Below are 11,461 nucleotides of genomic sequence, written 5' to 3' on the forward strand. Positions count from 1 at the left end.
YTTACAGATATGAACTTGAAACCACTGAACATGACAATGGGGTGAAACTCCTGAAAAACAGTTGTGATTGTCTATTCCATAATGTCCATTTTACTTTGACCTGTCCTGTTTTTAGGATATGCTGTTTGTTAACATGACAGCTCATTTTTTATTTGATTGAGCGCCATTTAGGTTAGGCTATTTGATTGGAGAAACCTGCATGATGTAAAAAGTGTCCCTCATTACATTGTCATACATTTTATCTCCAGCCTGTAGGCTACAGAAAAGGCCACATACTCTTTCTACCGTATCCTATATCTGCTACATGATTTATGTTGGATTGGTTTTTTGGGGACTGAACGTTGATGCGTTTCCAACAGCACCCTGGAAAGGTGCGCTGGGAATAGACAAGAAACATATTTTGCACCCCTGCCTTTGACAAAGTGGGCACTGCTTATCAAAGGGCGGCATCAGCGCTCACCTAAAAAGCCCATATGCCACCTGTTGGGAGAAATTGTCATTGTTTTTGGCCAGAATTGTGTGAGGTTTTATGTGTTGTTGTTGGAGGTGCGTCTTGGTCAGTTAGGCTCAGAAAATGCCACCCTCGTCAATCTGCTGCCATAGGCGGCCTCCTAATCCTGCTTAATGACGTGACAAATAAACTCAAAATGGGGGAATATTTACAGGTTGCTCAGGAGGTAAAGGAAAAAACAGATGTGTGGAATAAATGTGGCTAGTTGTGGAAAATACTGGAGATCAAGAAAAAGAAGATAAGGAGCAAGCGCTGCGTGTATATTATGGGTGCCAAATAGGTGCAGTATAGATTACAATATAATTTTCCTGACCGTTTGTAACAATGCAAACAACCCTAAATAAAGTATAAGCGTACCAGAGAGTCTGTTGTAAAGTTTTTTTGGTAAGCCTTTATTACAGCAAAGACAAACAGTCGCAATCATTGGTGAATGCAATATCTGAAATGTAACGGTTTATTCATTGTTTAAGCTAATTATTAAAGGCTCGCTTTATTATTTTTAAAATAAAATSTGTGATTGCATTTAAAATCATGAATTACTTGTTTCTTGTGTGATGACATGAACGAATGAATGTTTGATTAATTCTGTAGCCTATAGAAGTATTGAAATTAAGTTACGGTATTAAGACTAAACAGGATGTGTTCATTGGCCTACAGCTCAATGGTGGTTATACAGGACTACTATACCAAGCCTACTAATGATGACATTACTTATTATAAAAATAACAGTAAGGAGAACAAGAAAAAGGGGCATCTATTAATATTTTTCAGACAATTTGGAACAGTGTAAACACTAAATAAATGAGAACAGCCTCTGGTATTATTTATAATGAAGAAAAAGTGTAAAGCTTTTTCTACAGCAAAGCAAAGATAAAAAATACTGCCGAATMTGAAATTGTTTCTTGGTGCTCACTGAATCWGTAGGCTATTAAACAAACACTCGAACAGGCAACAGACATAGGATCAGTCWTATTTCTGTAGATATATTGATGATTTATAAAGCCAGGCATATTTAACAGGGTATTGACTATAGACCTAATTAAGTTCGGGTTTCCTCTCTCCTCACTTTTCTTAGACAATAAGGCAAGAGCTGTTTTCTCATCTCCTCATTTGGTTTCTGYCTCCGGTATTGTTCTCAACACCTATGTGCTGGCTATTATGCACATAGCAACATGGTCTAAGAAAAGGCGCAATGATGTGGTTTCAGAACCGTGGACAGCAACAGCTATCCAACGAGGGAGAAAGCGCATTTGTTATAAAATAATATTAAACCGTTGTTTAGGTAATATAACCATGTACAATTTCAGTAGCACATGTCTTAGACTGACTGTGCCATCCCCATGGCCTCCACAATGGATCAGTCCACTCAGCTTGAATCAGACAGGTATCTTGTACATTCTGTTACTCACACACACACACACAGCTCTTACTGATACCTTGAAAGTGACTTATATTCTCTCATACAGCTCTCAACCCCCCTCCCTCTTTCTCTCTCGCCATCTCTCCGTTGCTCCCTCACTCGCTCCATCAGAGAAAGCARGAGAACACCTCAGTGTGGAGTACGCAGAGAGCAGCTCAGGGTCCTCAGGTCTCAGGGAGTACGTAGTGAAGGCCTCCGCCCTGCTCCGACTCTACTGTGCACTAATGGGCATCGCAGGACTCAGGTAGGCAACACTGCAGAGAGGAGAGGACATCAGTAGGGATGGCACTGATGGTCTCTTCTGATTGTTACTGTTTTATGAGTTCTTTTCAAGAGGGGGATGAGGAGTTATCTTAGTTTTGTTTGTGTGAGAATGTAATTGACTTTTGAAAGATGGTGTATGTAATGTTTGTGGGTGTTTAACTTATGGTTGCAATTTTGGGTGTTTTGTGAGATTTGATGTAATGGTGGTGTGTGTGTCTTCCCCCATGGACAGGCCTACTGATGAGGAGGCAGAGCAGCTTCTCCAGCTGATGACCAGCAGGCCTCCGGCCACTCCAGCTGGGGTTCGCTTTGTCTCTCTGTCCTTCTGTAAACTACTAGCCTTCCCCACACTAGTCAGGTAGGACCATGTTACCACTACAACCAGCCTCCTACTCGTCCGTATCTCCTTACTCACCACTTCCTACAGATGTTATTGGCTCTTTCTCAATTGTCCATACACACTCTTCACTTCATTGCACTGATCTGAAAGAACTGAGGTAAAAGCCACCATTGTTTTAGCCTGTCAAATATTTTCCAATCAGTGCAGATGAAGAGGAGAAATGAGGAGAAGGTAGATGTTTAAGCAGTTGAGTTAGTCATTGTATCCTATGCCAAGCAGTTGGCAGACAGATTCTCGCTGGGCTAACAGAGCCAGGTTCAACAGGTAGCTTGTTTGGAAAGGTTCCTGATGTTATGTTAAGTGGTATTTGACGGTGTTGTGTTATCTGGTGTTCTCCTGCTGCACCCCGGAGCACGAGCAGCTGATGGTGATGTGGCTCAGCTAGATGATCAAAAAGGAGGAGTATTTTGAGAGGTGATTACGACCTGTCCTTATGTTTTTGTCRATTTAAGCTCTCTTTCATGTTTCATCTGTTCCCCCAGTAACTGCGGAATGAGCAGTCTATCGCTGGTGGGGTAGGTTTCTCAAAAACATGTACATTCTATAACATGCAAMATACATCGAAAATACAGATGTTGTTAAAATAAAGTGAATTTCTCCTTTAATGCTGCCTCGCAAAACACAGGTGTACTGTGCATGTTAATGCCCCATCTCCACGTCTTGTTCTTCCCTCCCCTTCTCCTCTCTGCTCTGGTCTATGCTACTGGAGGGGAAAGGCAGAGGGCAGACAGCTCATCTAAAAATAAGAAAAAACGGTGCAGGGACGCGGGGTGGAATAGAACAGGGCTAGGGAGGGATAGGGGAGTGGGGGGGACCAACCCGAGAGGCCCTGACAGGCTTTAAAAAATGTAATAAGCCCTTCATCGTCTGTGAGTTATTACTGCATCAGCCCAACTCCCTGTCTGTGTAAACGTGTGTCTCCTCTGTGTGCTGTGGACCCATCAGTGGGAAGGTAAATGAGTGTAGAGGGGGCACTGGGCCGGAGGAGGAGGGAGCAGGGTGTCTGTCATAGTTGGGTATAATCAGTTTATTAAAGTGCCATCCTCCTAAGATGCATTGTAAGCTGCCGGTTTAAATCACTCTCCACTGTATATTTGCTCTCTCCTCTCTCTCTCTCTCTCTCTCTCTCTCTCTCTCTCTCTCTCTCTCTCTCTCTCTCTCTCTCTCTCTCTCTCTCTCTCTCTCTCTCTCTCTCTCTCTCTCTCTCTCTCTCTCTCTCCTCTCTCTCTCTCTCTCTCTCTCTCTCTCTCTCTCTCTCTCTCTCTCTGTGTACAGTGCTGCGGGTGTCGCCGCTTCTTTCGCAGAGATGCTATTACTGGTTGCCATGTATTTCCATAGCAACCAGCTCAGCGCCAGCATCGAGCTGGTCTGCTCCACTTTGGGGATGAAGTTAAGGTGGAGTGATGGCGGAAGGTGGGGGGGATCTCAATTGCATACACCTCGTCTCCTTCTCAAAACCCATTGGATGAGAAAGCCAGAGGTCCCTCCCCTCTAGAGAGAGAGAGAGAGACTATATAGTACATCCTCCACTGCAGGAAGCGTACAAACTGAGACGGCTGCCTGCCAATACACTGACTGTTGTGTTCAGTTATTTCAGCTGTCACTTCATTTTTCAGAGAAAGAGGGAGCAATGTAATTTSATTGTTTTGAACTTTATTTCCCACCCAAGGCTGCCTAAGAATTTTATCCAATATGAATAGAGTAGAATTWTTAAATGCAAGGTTCATTCATTGCTCTCAGGAGGTTTTCAATAGGTACTGGCTGCAGTAAAAGCAGAGATGGTGGTAGTGGCACCTCTGCCAGCAGATCTCTCCCCGAGTAAAACCAGTCTAATTGATATCTGTGTAAATGATACCAGTCTAACTGATCTATGGGTAAATGCTCCTCTGCAGATTGTCATTAAACCAAGCTCTCTGAGCAAAKTGAAGACCATCTTTACCCAGGAGATCTTCATTGAGCAGGTACTTCATATACACAGCCACATATCCACAGTTAGCTTCATCTTTTTAGATTAAATATTTCTTAAAGATGTACATACTGTATGTTGTTTATTTGCGATACAGTGCAATATTATTTGATTTGTAATTTGGACTGAATTGGTTCTTTATCCATAGTATTGGCCAGGTGTATTGATATTCTATTGGTTGTTGTCCAGGTGGTCACTGCCCACGCTGTGAGGGTGGCGGTTACCAACAACCTGTGTGCCAAAATCACAGGCTTCCTGCCCGTCCACTGTATCTACCAGATGCTCCGCAGCAGAGCCTTCACCAAGCGCAAGGTCTCCATCAAGGTAGGCCTTTCTCCAGTCTGTGGTTATGTTATTGGCCTCATGCCTTTTCTCTTCATTCATGGCTCCATCTACTGGCTATTTCCATTGAACAAGGGTCATGGCTTTGGTGAGCAGCATGGAGAATTCCACCTGCTATATTTTGAGACGTGGGAATGAGAACTCACACCTGATCAATTGTTTTTTACTGGTGCTGGTCTCTTGGTACAATAGCCTATACAACAAATACATATCGATATACTAGGGATGTGCATCTTTCCCTTTCAAGGCGATTAGATGCGTATCTATACACATGAGCTCCGATACGATACAGGAATGATACGTTTTAGTTGAAAACGTTTCGATGCGGTTCAGTTTGATTAGAGAACGAATCAATGCGGTACGATACGATTCAATGCACTAACATTTGTTGCATAATCACATTCATTTTCCATTCTAAATTAAAATCTCCTGCTGATGGAGCTCATGAGCTAGGCCTGTCTGAGCTGACGTGTGTGTGTGTGTGTGTAAATTATTTATGTCTATGGTGTATGTACTATGTTGGCACCTGAGCTGAGCCATAAGGGAGACTAACTGCTGCCACTATCAGATGGGCTGGCAGGCAAGGTAGGCTATATTTTTTGGTTCTGAAATCACTATGACCCACTAATTGTTGTCATTTTTGCAGATTAAGTGTTTGCACTAGTAATGTGTCTATATMTATCGTTTACAAATTAGCTATGACATACTGTCCAAACAGATCTGTGAGGAAGGTGGATCCTTTTAAATATGCTARTGGACCATAAACAGATTTGGCAAATGTATCTATGTAGTCCAAATAATGACAATCAACGCTTTTTGGAATATACACKGCTGAAGTTGGAAGTTTACATACACCGTAGACAAATACATTTAAACTCAATTTTTCACATTTCCTGAAATTCACCACTTTATTTTAAGAATGTGAAATGTCAGAATAATAGTAGAGAGAATGATTTATTTCATATTTTATTTCTTTCATCACATTCCCAGTGGGTCAGAAGTTTACATACACTCAATTAGTATTTGGTAGCATTGCCTTTTTAACTTGGGTCAAACGTTTTGGGTAGCCTTCCACAAGCTTCCCACAATAAGTTGGGTGAATTTTGGCCCATTCCTCCTGACAGAGCTGGTGTAACTGAGTCAGGTTTGTAGGCCTCCTTGCTCGTACACGCTTTTTCAGTTCTGCCCACACATTTTCTATAGAATTGAGGTCAGGGTTTGTGATGGCCACTCCAATACCTTGACTTTGTGGCTTTAAGCTATTTTGCCACAACTTTGGAAGTATGCTTGGGGTCACTGTCCATTTGGAAGACCCATTTGCGACCAAGCTTTAACTTCCTGACTGATGTCTTGAGATGTTGCTTCAATAAATCCACATAATTTTCCTCCCTCATGATGCCATCTATTTTGTGAAGTGCACCAGTCCCTCCTYCAGCAAAGCACCCCCACAACATGATGTTGCCACCCCCGTGCTTCACGGTTGGGATGTTGTTCTTCGGCTTGCAAGCCTCCCCCTTTTTCCTCCAAACATAACGATGGTCATTATGGCCAAACAGTTGTATTTTTGTTTCATCAGACCAGAGGACATTTCTCCAAAAAGAACGATCTTTGTCCCCATGTGCAGTTGCAAACCGTAGTCTGGCTTTTTTATGACGGTTTTGGAACAGTGGCTTCTTCTTTGCTGAGCGGCCTTTCAGGTTATGTCAAATCAAATCAAATGTATTTGTCACATACACATGGTTAGCAGATGTTAATGTAAGTGTAGCYAAATTCTTGTGCTTCTAGTTCCGACCATGCAGTAATATCTAACAAGTAATATAACCTAACAATTACACAACAATTACCTTATACACACAAGTGTAAAGGAATTAATACGAATATGTACATAAAAATATATAAATGAGTGATGGCCGAACGGCATAGGCAGGATGCAGTAGATGGTATWGAGTACAGTATATACATATGAGATGAGTAATGTAGGGTATGAGAACATTATATAAAGTGGCATTGTTTAAAGTGGCTAGTGATACATTTAATMACATCAAGATGGAAAGATGCAGTAAATGGTATAGCGTACAGTTTATACATATGGGATGAGTAATGTAGGGTATGTAAACATTATATAAAGTGGCTAGTGATAAATTGAATCCATCAATTTTTCCATTATTAAAGTGGCTGGAGTTGAGTCAGTATGTTGGCAGCAGCCACTCAATGTTAGTGATGGCTGTTTAACAGTCTGATGGCCTTGAGATAGAAGCTGTTTTTCAGTCTCTCGGTCCCCGCTTTGATGCACCTGTACTGACCTCGCCTTCTGGATGATAGCGGGGTGTACAGGCAGTGGCTCGGGTGGTTGTTGTCCTTGATGATCTTTTTGGCCTTCCTGTGACATCGGGTGGTGTAGGTGTCCTGGAGGGCAGGTAGTTTGCACCCGGTGATGCGTTGTGCAGACCTCACTACCCTCTGGAGAGCCTTCCGGTTATGGGCGGAGCAGCTGCCGTACCAGGCGGTGATACAGCCCGACAGGATGCTCTCGATTGTGCATCTGTAAAAGTTTGTGAGTGTTTTTGGTGACAAGCCGAACTTCTGCGCCTTCTTCACCACGCTGTCTGTGTTTCWGTTTGTCCGTGATGTGTATGCCGAGGAACCTAAATCTTTTCACCTTCTCCACTACTGTCCCGTCGATGTGGATAGGGGGTGCTCCCTCTGCTGTTTCCTGAAGTTCACGATCAGCTCCTTTGTTTTGTTGACATTGAGTGTGAGGTTATTTTCCTGACACCACACTCCGAGGGCCCTTACCTCRTCCCTGTAGGCCGTCTCGTCGTTGTTGGTAATCAAGCCTACCACTGTAGTGTCGTCTGCAAACTTGATGATTGAGTTGGAGGCGTGCATGGCCACGCAGTCATGGGTGAACAGGGAGTACAGGAGAGGGCTGAGAACGCACCATTGTGGGGCCCCAGTGTTGAGGATCAGCGGGGTGGAGATGTTGTTTCTTACCCTCACCACCTGGGGGCGGCCCGTCAAAGTTCAGGACCCAGTTGCACAGGACGGGGTCGAGARCCAGGGTAGTTTCAAAGCACTTCCTGATGACGGAGGTGAGTGCTACGGGGCGATAGTTGTTTAGCTCAGTTACCTTAGCTTTCTTGGGAACAGGAATGTCCCAGGAATGTCTCTTCATTCAGGTTACAATATCTCACTTTTGGTTATTTGAAAATMAAATAATCGCCAAAATWTRACCTTTTTTTTAAACGAGCRATAGAATGCTGGTTGCAATTTCAGTTTAATCCACCAGAAAAAAACAGAWCAAGTATTACAACAAATATTATGGTTAAACTCAAATATACTAATTGATGATGAAAACCCCTTTTTGAGATTGTCTTTTAACTGTATAATCTTTAATGATATAATTAGGACTGGTGGAGTTATGTCACACATGCAGCTAACAAAAATATATGGAAATGTCAAGCTCTATCCAAAATTACAACCYACTGATTGCATTATTACCTCAATTGGAGGAGGAAAGTGGAAGGGGGAGAAGGTAAGGAACTTCTCTGTCGACCCTGCATTAAAGACCAACATTTAATTTTTTTTAAACATTGTGATGAATAAAAGAAGTATACTAGTTGCATTTAAGGACCAGAAAATTGACAGCTGCAAAATACAAGTTGCAAAATAGTTCGGAAGATATTTTTGCTGTGTTTATGAACTGATGCACAAAACAATGCTGGATTCAACATTTTAAATTTAACTTATTATACAAAATTCTTGCAACGAATAGAATGTTATCTATAGTGCATTCGGAAAGTATTCAGACCCCTTGACTTTTTCCACATTTTGTTACATTACAGCCTTATTCTAAAATGTATTAATTAGTTGTTTCCCCTCATCAATCTACACACAATACCCTATAAAGACAAAGCAATAACAGTTAATTTTTTTTGCAAATGTATGAAGAAAAAAATTATCACATTTTACGTAAGTATTCAGCCCCTTTACTCAGTACTTTGTTGAAGCACCTTTTGGCAGCGATTACAAACTTCTTGGGTATGAAGCTACAAGKTTGGCACACCTGTATTTGGGGAGTTTTGGATGGGGAGCATCGCTGCACAGCTATTTTCAGGTCTCTCCAGAGAGTTTCTATTGGGTTCAAGTCTGGGCTCTGGATGGGCCACTCAACMACATTCAGAGACTTGACCCGAAGCCACTCCTGCGTGGTCTTGGCTGTGTGSTTAGGGTCGTTGTCCTGCTGGAAGGTGGCCCTTCYATCAAGTCTGACGTACTGAGTGCTCTGGCGCAGGTTTTCATCAAGGGTCTCTGTACTTTGCTTCGTTCATCTTTCCCTTGATCCTGACTAGTCTCCCAGTCKCTGCCGCTGAAAAATATCCCCACCACATGATGCTGCCACCAGCATGCTTCACTGTAGGGATGGTGCCAGATTTCCTCCAGATGTGACGCTTGGCATTCAGGCCAAAGAGTTCAATCTTGGTTTCATCAGACCAGATAATCTTGTTTCTCATGGTCAGAGTCCTTTCAGGTGCCTTTTGGCTGCAGCGATGGTTGTCCTTCTGGAAAGTTCTCCCATCTCCACAGAAGAACTCTGTAGCTCTGTCAGAGTGACCATTGTTTTCTTGGTCACCTCCCTGACCAAGGCCCTTCGCCCCAGATTGCTCAGTTTGGCRGGGRGGCCAGCTCTAGGAAGAGTTTTGGTGGTTCTAAACTAATTCCATTTAAGAATGATGGAGACAACTGTGTTCTCGGGGACCTTCAATGCTGCCAACATTTTTTGGTACCCTTCCCCAGATCTGTGCCCCGACACAATCCTGTCTCGGAGCTCTACGGACAGTTATTTCAACCTCATGGCTTGGTTTTTGTTCTGACATGCACTGTCAACTGTGGGACCTTATATACATTTAGACAGGTGTGTGCCTTTCCAAATCAATTTAATTTACCACAGGTGGACTCCAATCAAGTTGTAGAAACATCTCAAGGATGATCAATAGAAACAGCATGTTTTCTGTGAACAGACAATCATTATATCACTTGTCTTGGTACTGCCCATATGTAGCTTGTTTTTGGTCGGTGGTTCAGGAATGGCTGAAAAAATCACAACATTTATCTAAAGCTAGCTCTGCAAATAGCACTGCTGGGTGACTTGAAAAGCCGTACACAATCTATCAATAATATAATAATACTCTTGGTCATCTTTAATTTTTTAATTCTGGAGAAACTATGAGAGTAGAAAGGTTCAGAACTTTTGTGAAACATCACAGCACAGTTGAAACATATATGTCAACTTGTAGCGACGAGACAAGATCGTAATTGGGTATAAAGAAAAAGGGGGGGTAATATATATATTTTTTAAAGAGCCCACAATCTGTTACTAGCTTACTTTATTACGGTAAAACACAATTTTCCATAGGTTGTCACTCAACTAATTAAACCTAATATCACGCAAGCCATGGTAGCGTTTTAATGCTAAAGGTGCCGAGGAGATGTGGTCAGCCCGCAAAGCTGGGCACAGTGTGCAGTTTGACAAGGCTATTGGTATTACCTGGAGTTGCAAAATGCWAAATGACTTGGAGATCAATGACTGTCTCAACAGTTACACCCAGTTAGACACTGAAGGGGATGACGAATCAGTTGTGACAGAAGATGAGGTCTTTTCGGAAACTAGAAAGAATGTAATATGAGCAAAATACATTTCTAGAACAAACTTTTGTGAACTGGTGGTTCGTAAAGTTTGAATATGTTTTCTGACCAATGCATGCTACATTTGGATCAGTTTTGGGTCTGCAGAACAATGCACTTGTATCTTAAACATTTTAATTGGCGACCGATGCGTATCGGTGAATCGTTACATCCCTATAATATACACATTAATGCTGTTGTACTCCATCTTGTCTCCTATAGGACTGGATCTACAGGCAGCTGTGTGAGACGTCCAGTCCTCTCCACACCCAGCTGCTGTCCCTCATCAACGTCTACATCAACTCCATCCTCACCCCGGGCCTCCAAGGCCAACCCCAAGGCCGCCAATGACCGAGCAGGAGGTRCTCACCGTCTACCAAGGCTCAGCTGGGGTGAGCGTTGTCACTGCATAAACACATCTACACAAACACACAGTAACCAAAGGGTTAACRATGCTATAAATGTCTCTGAATTTATTAATTGAATCAGTACAGATTGATACATTTGTTTTCAATTGAATTGGAGGTCAAAACCCATTTCATCAATGCTAATAATGAGACAAACGTGTAGGGTGCAGAATTCCAGTACATTTCCCCAAATTCCTTGGTTTTCCAGAAATCCTTTTTAGAAGATTCCTGATTATTTCCTCCTGATTCCGTGAATCTTCCACCTGGGAATTTTGGGTAACCTACTGGAATTTTGCATCCCTAGAGTCACATCAACCTAGCTCAATTAATAGCCCCCAGATAGTATGTCCTTATATGTGTGTGTGTGTGTGTGTATGTATGTATGTATGTATGTATGTATGTATGTATGTATGTATGTATGTATGTATGTATGTATGTATGTATGTATGTATGTATGTATGTATGT

The 11,461-nt window shown here is 42.3% G+C and overlaps 1 pseudogene; it reads left to right on the forward strand.

Annotated features, from left to right (window-relative positions):
* The window catches only part of LOC111950518 (integrator complex subunit 2-like), a 51,509-nt pseudogene that overhangs the window by 19,896 nt on the left and 20,152 nt on the right, over positions 1 to 11,461 (forward strand).

The sequence above is a fragment of the Salvelinus sp. IW2-2015 genome, linkage group LG23, assembly GCF_002910315.2.
Source record: "Salvelinus sp. IW2-2015 linkage group LG23, ASM291031v2, whole genome shotgun sequence".
NCBI lineage: Eukaryota > Metazoa > Chordata > Actinopteri > Salmoniformes > Salmonidae > Salvelinus > Salvelinus sp. IW2-2015.